Below are 13,506 nucleotides of genomic sequence, written 5' to 3' on the forward strand. Positions count from 1 at the left end.
GAAGTGCGCAACAGATCTTTCACACGTTTAGCAATATGGTGTGGAGTATAACCCAGCATAAAAGCCGTGCCTTCCGCAGGTGTTTATCGAACTTCGTGATGGCTTTCTTCACAGCGACTCTTGGCACAGGACTTTTATCTTTTTGACTACCCTTCTTATGACGATAGGATCATAAGCTTCAGTAGCGGATTCTCTATTCTGACAGCAGAGCTCCACTGAATGTGCCTTTTCTGTTATAGTCAACATGCTGCGATTGCTGACGCATCTGACTCCTCCTCTTACTACAGCTCATTTTACACACGATTCTCATGAGGTGTCACAGGTATGTTGATATCTAGCGCCATCCGTGGCCAGTGTTGCATTGGTTTCGGTTTCAAGAAAACCCCCCTTCATTTCAGGTTGTTGTTGTTGTTGTTGTGGTCTTCAGTCCTGAGACTGGTTTGATGCAGCTCTCCATGCTACTCTATCCTGTGCAAGCTTCTTCATCTCCCGGTACCTACTGCAGCCTATATCCTTCTGAATCTGCTTAGTGTATTCATCTCTTGGTCTCCCTCTACGATTTTTACCCTCCACGCTGCCCTCCCATACTAAACTGGTGATCCCTCGATGTCTCAGAACATGTCCTACCAACCGATCCCTTCTTCTAATCAAGTTGTGCCACAAGCTTCTCTTCTCCCCAAATCTATTCAATACGTCCTCTTCAGTTATGTGATCTATTCATCTAATCTTCAGCATTCTTCTGTAGCACCACATTTCGAAAGCTTCTATTCTCTTCTTGTGTAAACTATTTATCGTCCACGTCTCACTTCCATACATGGCTACGTTCCATACAAATACTTTCAGAAACGACTTCCTCACATTTAAATCTATACTCGATGTTAACAAATTTTTCTTCTTCACAAACGCTTTCCTTGCCTTTGCCAGTCTACATTTTATATCCTCTCTACTTCGACCATCATCAGTTACTTTGCTCCCCAAATAGCAAAACTCCTTTACTACTTTAAGTGTCTCATTTCCTTATCTAATTCCCTCAGCATCACCCGACTTAATTCGGCTACATTCCATTATCCTCGTTTTGCTTTGGTTGATGTTCATCTTATACCCTCTTTTCAAGACACTGTCCATTCCGTTCAACTGCTCTTCCAAGTCCTTTGCTGTCTGTGACAGAATTGCAATGTCATCGGCGAACCTCAAAGTTTTTATTTCTTCTCCATGGATTTTAATACCTACTCCGAATTTTTCTTTTGTTTCCTTTATTGCTTGCTCAATATACAGATTGAATAACATCGGGGATAGGCTACAACCCTGTCTCACTACCTTCCCAACCACTGCTTCCCTTTCATACCCCTCGACTCTTATAACTGCCATCTGGTTTCTGTACAAATTGTAAATAGCCTTTCGCTCCCTGTGTTTTACCCCTGCCACCTTCAGAATTTGAAAGAGAGTATTCCAATCAACATTGTCAAAAGCTATCTCTAAGTCTACAAATGCTAGAAACTTAGGATTGTCTTTCCTTAATCTTTCTTCTAAGATACGTCGTAGGGTCAGTATTGCCTCACGTGTTCCAACATTTCTACGGAATCCAAATTGATCTTCCCCGAGGCTGGCTTCTATCCGTTTTTCCATTCATCTGTAAAGAATTCGCGTTGTATTTTGCAGCTGTGACTTATTAAACTGGTAGTTCGGTAATTTTCACATCTGTTAACACCTGCTTTCTTTGGGATTGGAATTATTATATTCTTCTTGAGGTCTGATCATATTTCGCCTGTCTTATACATCTTGCTCACCAGATGGTAGAGTTTTGTCAGGACTGGCTCTCCCAAGGCTGTCAGTAGTTCCAATGGAATGTTGTCTACTCCGGGGGCCTTGTTTCGACCTAGGTCTTTCAGTGCTCTGTCAAACTCTTCACGCAGTATCATATCTCCCATTTCATCTTCATCTACATCCTCTTCCATTTCTATGATATTGTCCTCAAGTACATCTTCCTGGTATAGGCGCTCTATATACTCCTTCCAAATTTCTGCTTTCCCTTCTTTGCTAAGAACTGGGTTTCCATCAAAGCTCTTGATATTCATACAAGTGGTTCTCCTTTCTCCAAAGGTCTCTTTAGTTTTCCTGTAGGCAGTGTCTATCTTACCCCTAGTGAGATAAGCCTCTACATCCTTACATTTGCCCTCTAGCCATGCCTGCTTAGCCATTTTGCACTTCCTGTCGATATCATTTTTGAGACGTTTGTATTCCTTTTTGCCTGCTTCATTTACTGCATTTTTATATTTTCTCCTTTCATCAATTACATTCAATATTTCTTCTGTTACCCAAGGGTTTCTACCGGCCCTCGTCTTTTTACCTATTTGATCTTCCTCTGCCTTCACTATTTCATCCCTCAAAGCTACCCATTCCTCTTCTACTGTATTTCTTTCCCCCATTCCTGTCAACTGTTCCCTTATGCTCTCCCTGAAACTCTGTACAACCTCTGGTTCTTTCAGTTTATCCAGCTCCCATCTCCTTAAATTCCCATCTTTTTGTATTTTGTATTTCAGGTATGTGCGTCAATTTTCATCGCTCTATCTACTTTATTCTGTAAATTAGTGCGCTGTCAAATGTTAACGGGGTTTTGGGTCACTCTGTATGTGCAGATACAGCGAAGTTGAGTATGTATGCCGGCCGAAGTGGCAGTCTGGAACCGCAGGACCGCTACGGTCGCAGGTTCGAATCCTGCCTCGGGCATGGATGTTTGTGATGTCTTTAGGTTAGTTAGGTTTAACTAGTTCTAAGTTCTAGGGGACTAATGACCTCAGCTGTTGAGTCCCATAGTGCTCAGAGCCATTTGAGTATGTATGCCTGTAGAAGATGTTGTTGTTGTTGTTGTGGTCTTCACATCCAGAGACTGGTTTGATGCAGCTCTCCATGCTACTCTATCCTATGCAAGCTTCTTCATCTCCAAATACCTACTGCAACCTACATCCTTCCGAATCTGTTACGTGCATTCATCTCTTGGTCTCCCGCTACCATTTTTACCCTCCACGCTGCCCTCCAATACTAAATTGGTGATCCCTTGATGCCTCAGAATATGTGCTACCAACCGATATCTTCTTCTGGTCAAGTTGTGCCACAAATATCGCTTCTCCCCAATTCTATTCAATACCTCCTCATTAGCCATGTGATCTACCCATCCAGTCTTCAGCATTCTTCTGTAGCACCACATTTCGAAAGCTTCTATTGTCTTCTTGTGTAAATTATTTATCGTCCACGTTTCACTTCCATACATGGCTACGCTCCATACAAATACTTTCAGAAACGACTTGCTGACACTTAAATCTATCCTCGATGTTAACAAATTTCTCTTCTTCAGAAACGCTTTCCTTGCCATTGCCAGTCTACATTTTATATCCTCTCTACTTCGACCATCATTAGTTATTCTGCTCCCCAAACAGCAATACTCATTTACTTCTTTAAGCGTCTTATTTTCTAATCTAATTCCCTCAGAATCACCCGATTTAATTCGGCTACATTCCATTATCCTCGTTCGATTTTGTTGATGTTGATCTAATATCCTCCTTCGTCATCTACGGAGCTAGTTGGAATATAAACTTGTACTACTTCGTATCTATCTTGGCCACAATGCCATTGTAAAATCAGATGGTTCTTTCGAAAATAATGGCTTTGTAGTCCTATGCGCCTGTAATCTTGAGAAGTCGAATAAATATTTATGAAATAAGATGTACATTCAGCTGTCAGTATCCTCAGCAACATTTTTTCTGCTCCTGCAACGTGCCCTAGTGATCGATGTTTTGTTTCTTTTTTGAGTACTAGTATATGAATCTTTGAGAGAATGTACGGAATGCCTTAAGGCAAACCCATGTGCGCAGTCTGCTATCGAAAATGATACACACAAAAATCTCATAATTTTGCTGTCAACGGCCTCAGCGTTGGACGTGTGCTTCAGAAGTCGCTCGATGGCTTGAGCGAAGCCCTTGGCGGAAGCCTCGCCCGCAGTGTGTGTGACTCGGGTGCGTCCTGGCGTGGCCGCTGGTGGCGTTGCCGCTATCTGCGGAAGTGGCTGCTGTCGGAAGCTGCGGCAGAGCCGGGGGAACCACTGCCCGCTTTTCAAGGTAAGCTGCGGTCCGCAGCGTCGGTTCGACGACACTCCTTGCTGGGGGGCTTGTGTGCGGTTCTGCTTACACGCACCAAAATACAGTCGGTGCAGTTTCCTTGAATCCCCTGCAATCATCGTACAAACACTTTGTTATGTCCAAACATGGCCGTTGTAATGGTACTTGAATTACGTAACCATTAAGGCACCTCACCTCAACCTCTCGATACCAGCAATATTCTACTGTGTTTCTGTAAAATAGTTAACATATTTCTGTGACAACATTCAGATTTGATTTCATTAATGTAGAGGTACTTCGATACATCGATATGTATATATTGCAATGATATTATTCTTATGTGTATTATTTCTTTTGTCACTATGGTCTTTGACGGACTTGTAACTCTGATTTTTGGGGGCGTAAGCGGTTATTAGAGAGTCAAGCTTGGGTCGTCATGTTAACAAGACGCAAATTGTAGTCAGTTTATGAAATGTGAACTTTAACAGTGAGGAAGATATTTTCAAGTATGTTTTATATTGTGAAGTGATGTTTTGGAACGAGTTACGTGATATTGCAACAAAAGTAATAAAAAAGAAGTGTAACTTAAATCCGGAGTGCTGATTACTTTTTTACATCACCATTGTCCTAACTTGCAAAAGTTTAATCTTCAAGAATGGTTTATGAAACACGCCTATAAAATTTTTGAATATCGCAGACTAACACCTTGGCCTCTTTGCATCCGAGCTTGGAATCATCACTACCTAGATTTTCGACGATTGAGCCATGAGTTCTCAACGAGACCAGCGTGGGAAACACGAAAAGATGAGTCCTAGTTTATCAATTATTTCAAGAAATGACTTTATTAACTGCTCTAGTGACACCTTCCACATAATATAACTTTGTTGTTCCCGAAAATGCAATATTTAGCAGCGTGAGCAACACTACACTCATAATTAATTTTTGACCTTTTTCTTGGTAGGGTTGTTAGACCGTGAAACAGAAGCACTTGCTGTTGGGGTGTTCTAAAGGTCAGCTAACCCAAAAGAGAGAGGTAAGATGAAATAACACACTGATGGAAAGAAATTACGCAACAAAAAAGATTATTTAAGGTAGAGTAATGAAATTTTACGAATACATCTGTCTAGGCATCATAATTAAGTGATTAACATTGCAAGATCGCAGGTTAACGCAAGTGGGAGATAAGTTATTGCATGTGTGAAATGCTGGTACATTAATAACCGATGCCGCCGCCAGAATGTTGAATGCAAACATGCCAATGTGTATGTATTGTTTTGTACACGTGCCGGGAGTCAGTTTGTGGAATGGAGTTCCTTGCCTGTCGCACTTGGTTGGTCAACACAGGGACAGTTGTCATCTGATGATGTCCGGTATGTACTCGGTTGGTGATCGAGCACGCCAAGCAACATGCCGACATTATGTAGAGCATGTTGGATTACATCAGCGGTATGTGGGCGATTGTTATCCTTTCGGAAAACACCACTGGAATGCTATTCATGAACGGCAGCACAACAGGTCGAATCACCAGACTGGAGTACAGATTTACTGTCGGAGAGCGTGCAATAACCACGAGAGTGGTCTTGCCATCATACGAAATCGCACCCAGACCATAACTTCAGTTGTAGGTGCAGTGTGTTTAACACGCAGATAGGTCGGCTGCAGGCTCTCAACTGGACTCCTTGTAACTAATATTCGGCCATTACTGGCATTGAGTATCTAACAATACCACCACTTGCAAAGTAGGTTAGAAATCAGGTTAATAGTGTTGCTCACGCAGCATATGTTCGCTTTATAGGGCAACAACAAAGTTATTGACTGTGTATGGTATCGTCAGAATGGTAGTAATGAAGTCACTGTAAAAAAGTCATTAATTTTGGCACTTATCTTGAATGGATTCCCACGTAGATTTCGTCGAAGCTGTTATGGCTCGCCGGCCGGTGTGGCCGAGCGGTTCTAGGCGCTACAGTCTGGAACTGCGCGGCCGCTACGGTCGCAGGTTCGAATCCTGCCTCGGGCATGGATGTGTGTGATGTCCTTAGGTTAGTTAGGCTTAAGTAGTTCTAACTTCTAGGGGACTGATGACCTCCGATGTTTAATCCCATAGTGCTCAGAGCCATTTGAACCTTTTTTTTTTTATGGCTCATCTTGTTGATTCTAGGGTGATTCCACTTCGGCTGCTAGAAGGTCCAGATCTTATTTTAGCAATATTTGAAGACCAAACAAATGCGTTTTTCAGGAAATTCTTAATGATCAAACAATCCCAGATCAGAACAATGGTATGGTAGAAATAATTTTTGACTTGGTGCCCACGATCCACATTTTTATTAAACTTCTTGTAAATTCACATATACTTCTTCTTAATTGTCACAGCATCAAGAAAACAGTTTTGTATCAGTCTTCATATATTTAATTTCCACTTTAACCAAACACAAGACTTGACTGTTCTTTTACAAAGCGAAATAACAACTTAACTTCTACAAAGTGAAACAAAGACTGCTCTGTGCGCATTCGCACCAAAACGGTTACAAGTAAGTCAAAGATTATGACAGTCTCACAGAAATGAATACACACAAGAACCACATCACTGTAATATATCGATACGTCGGAGTACCTATACATTAATAAAATCAAATGTGAATATTGTCACAAAAATATGTCTGTTACTTCGCAGAAAAGTAGTACGATATTACTGGTATCGAGAACTGGAGTTGGAGTGTCGTACTGGTCACGTAAATAAAGAACCATTACAAGCAGAACCAGCTTACATCTGAAAACCACGGACCTCCACCCTGCCCTCCAACGAGCTCTCACTTAACACCATTGAAGTCGAAAACAGCCATTGTTTGAGGTCGATGGAATGCACACTACAGGATGTCTGGCTCGGAGATGTCCTGTAAGTAACGTATTTGTAACGCTTCTTTCTGTGTGCTGCTCGAACTGCTGCACGGGATGCAGTACGATGCGCCAGAGACATACGCCGAACGCGTTGATCTTTCCTCTCAGTGTTGCCACCGAGCCGTCCGAAGCCAGGTCTTTTCGTGACCGCACATTTCCGTAACCACCGCTGTCAGGCTTCATGTGCAGTGGCTACTTTCCTGCCAAGTCTTTCTGCAGTATCGCAGAACGAACATACAGCTTCTCGCAGCCCCATTACAAGACTTCGATCAAGCTCGGTGATGTGTTTATAATGGCCTCTTTGTCACCTTAGAGGCGTTTTTGACTAACATGAACTCATCAAGCCCAGTCTTAAAGTTAACTAACGCTCGCGACTGTTACAGCATATATTTAAAGCAAACCCAATTTGAATCCTCATAGTGACGCGAGTGGTGCTAATCTTGCGCGGCTGACGCGAAATTTAAATGAACGTCATTTTTCAGACGTACAAACATGCCTACCAACCATCGTTTCCGTCGCACAACTCTTTCTTGGTGTTATGATGTTCTTTCCGTCAGTGTATATGCGGCTTTACAAGGTGCCAGAAATATTTATGACCAAAATCATACAAACTGTTGAGGGCCCTAAGATCCGTGTTGTGAGTTGCGAAACCATGACTGGAAGTCAATATTTCACCTGGTGTGGGGGCTGAAAGAGCAGTCCATGTTAAATATGCCTGTTTGTAAACTGCTTGCCTTTCATGACAAACAGTTCCCCGCAGCATCGACGATGTGTGTTACCATTGTTTCAGTTGATATCTGTTAAAGATAGGGATTTACTTATTCTACGAACTTGCAGACATCGCATTAATGAAAGTAACAGCATGATGTAGTCCCGAAAAGCAAAAAGAGTGTAGAGAAGTAAGATCTGCAATAGTACTGCACTGTAACTGGTTCAAATGGTTCAAATGGCTCTGGGCACTATGGGACTTAACATCTATGGTCATCAGTCCCCTAGAACGTAGAACTACTTAAACCTAACTAACCTAAGAACATCACACAACACCCAGTCATCACGAGGCAGAGAAAATCCCTGACCCGCCGGGAATCGAACCCGGGAACCCGGGGCTGTAATTGGAAGAAATTTATCACCGAGTGTTGAAACTTACGAAAAACTGTTCATTCACTTGTGCCAATGCACAACGTTCGTGTGAATATGAACAGCAATTAATACGACTCATCTTAAACATTGATATAATTCGAGTGGACTAGTGGATGCACTCATAGGCTGATGTTACGTCACGCAGGATGCTGGAATGTGCTAAGGAGAGCTAGCACACAGTGAGATCAGATTTTGGCGCCGGTAAGATGGGCCACATTTGTGACATCTAACCATGAAGTTTATACAAATGAGTTCAGCATCAATAAAACTTTACATAATCTGCTATCACAGTTATACATGTACTTTCACGTATATTTACCACTATTTATTCTCTAAACTTTGATAGGACATCATACTATTCATAGGGAGTTGGCCAAATTTTTCGACAAACCATTTATCGTACTATAAAGTTTGAGGACGTGTTGTTGAATCGTGTGGGAGAATACCCGTCAGTAAACTATCAACTATCCTGTGAAAGAAAAACTTCGAAGAACACAGAGTGGACAGTATTGTGATAAAGAACCAAATGACGTTTCTGTTAATGGTCTCTGTTGTAGTGCATGCATTGAGACATCGCTTACAACAATTGCTACGAGCTTAAGCTGTCACTGCAAGGACTCAGTTGTTCATGTCTATAAAAACTTAACATACATTTCCGATTACCAATTTATCATATCAGCTAACTCAGGTCAGGAACCCCTACTAACTGGTAGAAGTAAAGCTATGAGGACGGGGAATGTGTCGTGCTTGGGTAGCTCAATTGGTGCCGGCACGATAACTCAGCGTGTTCGGTCAGAGAGTTTGGTTGGCCTCTGTAATAAAAAACTGAGTGGAAGGATCAACAAAACGAACTTGAACGGATGTCATGTGACGTCGGCAACGACCAAAGACAACGATCAACAAAATGAAAAAAAAAATGAAAAAAAAGTTGGTAGAGCACTTGCCCGAGAAAGGCAAAGGTCTCGAGTTCGAGTCTCGGTCCGACACACAGTTTTAATCTGCCAGGAAGTTTCATATCAGCGCACACTCCGCTGCAGAGTGAAAATCTCATTCTGGGAACCCCCACTAACACTAAAATTTTGACGCTAATTGTTTTTGACAACATGTGTGAGGCTTATGTAAAGTTTTTGACAAACGACGAAAAGGAATAAAACAGAAGAAGTGAACAAGGAGTCTTTAATCATATTGACAGCAATTGACGGTGTCGACAGTATACTTTTGGAAAAATATTATATGGTTCAGTATCACTTCGGTTACATGATAAATCAGTCAAAGCTAAAGGCCGAAAATTCAACTAAATACCTAGGAATTACAATTACGAACAACTTAAATTGGAAAGAACAGAAAGAAAATACTGTGGGGAAGGCAAACCAAAGCATGCGCTTTATTGGGAGAACACTCAGAAAATGTAACAGATCTACTAAAGAACTGCCTACACCACCCTTGTCTGCCCCCTTTTGGAGTACTGTAGATTGGTGTGGGATTCTTACCAGATAGGATTAACAGAGCACGTCGAGAAAGTTCAAAGAAGGATAGCACGTTTTGTATTATCGGGAAATAGGCAAGACAGTGTCACTGACATGATACAGGATACGGGATGGACATAAATAAAATAAAGGCGTTTTCCGTTGCGGGGAATCTTCTCACGATATTTCAATGATTAACTTTCTCCTCCGAATGCGAAAATATTTTGTTGACGCCAACCTACATTGGGAGAAAAAAATCATCATAATAAAATAAGGGGAATCAGAGCACGCACGGAATGATATTGGTTTTTGTTTTTTTTTCCGCTAGCTGTTCGAGATTGGAATAATCGAGAAGTATTGTGAAGGTGGTTCGACGAACCCTCTGCCAGGCACTTAAGTGTGATTTGCAATGTATCCATGTAGATATAGATGTAGATCAAGACATTCTCTTAGCAGTAAAGCGCGTCTATTCCCTCACATGATAATAAGTTCTCATGTGAGAATGATAGATGCCGAAACTGCAATTCTGATATAAATAAATCCAATACCAGTCCAGGTGGAACATGTTGTCGCTTCTGAAATACTCTAGGAATAGGGCCCAAGAAGGGCCTTGATGGCAAATAATCGAACGTGACGTTTCCCAGTCCTTTTCAACTAACGTTGACTTTTTCCAAGAGCTCGTGTGTTTCTCTGGCACGCGCCTCACTCATTCCGTTGCTTGCTACTGCTGCCTGCACTCGCCGTCCTCGGCCTTGTGTTTCGGGTCGCACTCTGCCGCAGACACAAACAGAAGTGAGTACAAGTCAGCGAGCCACGCGCCGCGGCGGCTGCCCGTTACTGTCGCCATATCTCTGGCTAGAGTGCCCCCTTCAGCAACACGGCGCGCACGTGCTGGCCGATGTGTTACACTGTGCGCAATCTCCACGCGGAGCTCTCGTACGTAACTAACCATTCTCTCACAGCTGCATGCCAGAGCCTGCGACACTTTTTCATTTCCTCGCTAATAATCGAGTGGGCATCTGCTCGAGCTCTGTCCCGTTTCAGTCTCTTGAAACGCGAAGTGGGAGAGTCCAAAGGTCTCCGAGAGCAAACATTCGTTATTGCCCGGTGGTACACAGCTGGCTACTAAAACTGGAACATCGCAAAGGTAAGCAAGTAACGAAACTCTGTTTGATTGGTGCATAGGTTGGTACCGTTTCTCCGTAAGTTTAATAAACACAGCAGATGTACATGACAGAGCCCGCAGCTCGTGGTCGTGCGGTAGAGTTCTCGCTTCCCACGCCCGGGTTGCCGGGTTCGATTCCCGGCGGGGTCGGGGATTTTCTCTGCCTCGTGGTGACTGGGTGTTGTGTGATGTCCTTAGGTTAGTTAGGTTTAAGTAGTTCTAAGTTCTAGGGGACTGATGACCATAGCTGTTAAGTCCCATGGTGCTTAGAGCCATTTGAACCATTTTGTACATGACAGAGACAGTAGTCATCAATAATATATTCTCTTCAGTGTGCCGATGCTGGAGTAATTCTCCGATTTCGCGTCTGTAAAAGTCACGTAATTCTGAGGCGAAGAATTCGTCGAGCCATGTTCAGAACGTTCTTTCATGGGGAAAGGAAGTTAAAGATTGTTCGATAGAGAGCGGAAAAGGTGAAAATATGAGGGCGCAAGATCAGGTGAATGAAGTGAGTGAGCAATGATTTCTCAACCAAACTCCTGTATTGCGCTTATTGTCAGTCTGGCGGAATGTGGGTGGTCGTTTGGTCGTTATCGTGGAGTAACATGCCTTCCGCTTCAGTCTGGAACCGCACGACCGCTACGGTCGCAGGTTGGAATCCTGCCTCGGGCATGGATGCGTGTGATGTCCTTAGGTAAGTTAGATTTAAGTAGTTCTAAGTTCTAGGGGACTGATGACCTCAGATGTTAAGTCCCATACTGCTCAGAGCCATTTGAATCATTTAACATCACGCAGTCTTCGTGGTCGTTGTTCCTAGATTGCTTGTGCAAGACGTCTCAACAAATGTCGGCAGTGGTGGTTATACCTCGGGGAAGCAATTCGTAGCAGATCACACAGTCACTGTTCCACCAGAACCATAACATTATCTTCTGTGGATGCGTGCAGGTCTTCGTACGGGAAGTTGCTACATTGTTTGGGTTCAGTGTGCGATTTGCAGGGGGCGATGGGGGGGACTTCCCCCCCTCTGCATCAGTCCATCCCCTCCTCTGGTTTTATTTTGTGCATCTCAACCTGGGATGTTTATTTCCCACGCACTGGAGTAAAACTTTACATATAATATAAATTTGTGGAGCCGAACACTGAAAGTTTTTAAGAAGTCTTAGTATTAATACTATTAATATGTTTCAGTTTTCTATCATCAGAATAAGTACAAATTTTCACAAATGTGCCTCTAGTTTTTGAATTCCTCTCGTGTATCTGTACCCGTATGTAGATGATTTTGGAAATAAGCTTTACCTATAATGTACTTTTAAAGATATAACAAGAGATAGCTTATCTGATAGTGCATACGCGTCAATAGTGAGTTTCGGCATTAACATCTATTTATAAATAGCTGTTTAACCATGCGTAACGCCACGGTCCAAGCTAATATATATAATTCTACTAACCCCCGTAAGACATCCGCCCACTGGTAAATGCACAAATCGCACCCTGTTTGGGTTTAACAGTTCCTTCCGTTTCGTTATGTCAGCTGATTTGTGTGATTTTGACTTGGAGCTTGTGGTGATACCATACACGCAATTTTTGAACTTTCCCCAGCTTATGCAAGTGTAGCACGATGGTGATGTGGTCATAGTTCACCACTTTTGCCAACTCTCGTGCAAGCTTAGCGGGATCGTTGTCGATTATTGAGTTTAAACGATCTTCATCAACGCCCGATAATCTTCCTGAACATGGAGAGTCAGTTGTCAAAACGACCTCCTTGAGAGGAGGAAACCATCTCCTTGCCGTGTCCTGTCCAGTCGCATTATCTCAATACACAGTGCAAATATTTCTGGCTGCCTCCGCTGCTGTCACCCCTCTATTTAATTGATCCAGCAGAATATGTCGGAAATGCTCCGATTTCTTCACCTGTCACTCCATTTTCTGGCGTCCGCAGCTCCACTCTCTATTTCCAAATGACAAAATGACAATATGTGGACTCAAATAGCAACAGTGAGCTACAAATGAAAAACTGACAATCGATATATATACCCACAGCAGCAGGAATACCAATATGCAAAACAAAGACCTTACGAAGTTATGCACCAACCTAATACCTGTTATATGTATGACGTCTGTTCTTTCAGACATGTATGTCTGCTCTTTCGAACATACCTGTCCGAAATAACAGGCACCATACCTATATAATGTATGCGCTTGACGGCATATTGATCTTTCAGTGTAGGTGCAAAATAGTGCACCATCTCTCGCGGGAATACAGCAGGGCTGTAATGGACAGGGCAAACTACTAAATAGTGTGTGGTAAAGAAATATTAGGTCGAAAAGGGGGTGTGCTCGGATAGCCCAAGCGGTTAAGGCGCTCGCTTGGTAAAGCGGGATATCCGTGGTCGAATGCACCTCCGGCACAGATTTTCATCTGTCGCCATGGCGTTATCTCAATGTCCCTTTGTAGCAAAAGTGGGAAATTTCTTTCATCAATAATGTGTACTTATTGCCCGTATACGAGGTAGGATGAAAAATGAATAAATGTGTGGCTGATTTACGGATAATAAGAAGAAATCATCAGCATACGCATGTACTCCCAAAGCTTCAGGTTTTAACCTGTAGGTTGTCCGAAAGTGTTTCGAAGTTAATGTCCCAAAATGTATTATTTTTGACAGATTGTCGTTGGGAGCAACCTGTCTATGCCCACAGTATTCTCAAGACACTTGTAATTGTGGTGACA

The sequence above is a fragment of the Schistocerca americana genome, chromosome 3, assembly GCF_021461395.2.
Source record: "Schistocerca americana isolate TAMUIC-IGC-003095 chromosome 3, iqSchAmer2.1, whole genome shotgun sequence".
Lineage (NCBI taxonomy): Eukaryota > Metazoa > Arthropoda > Insecta > Orthoptera > Acrididae > Schistocerca > Schistocerca americana.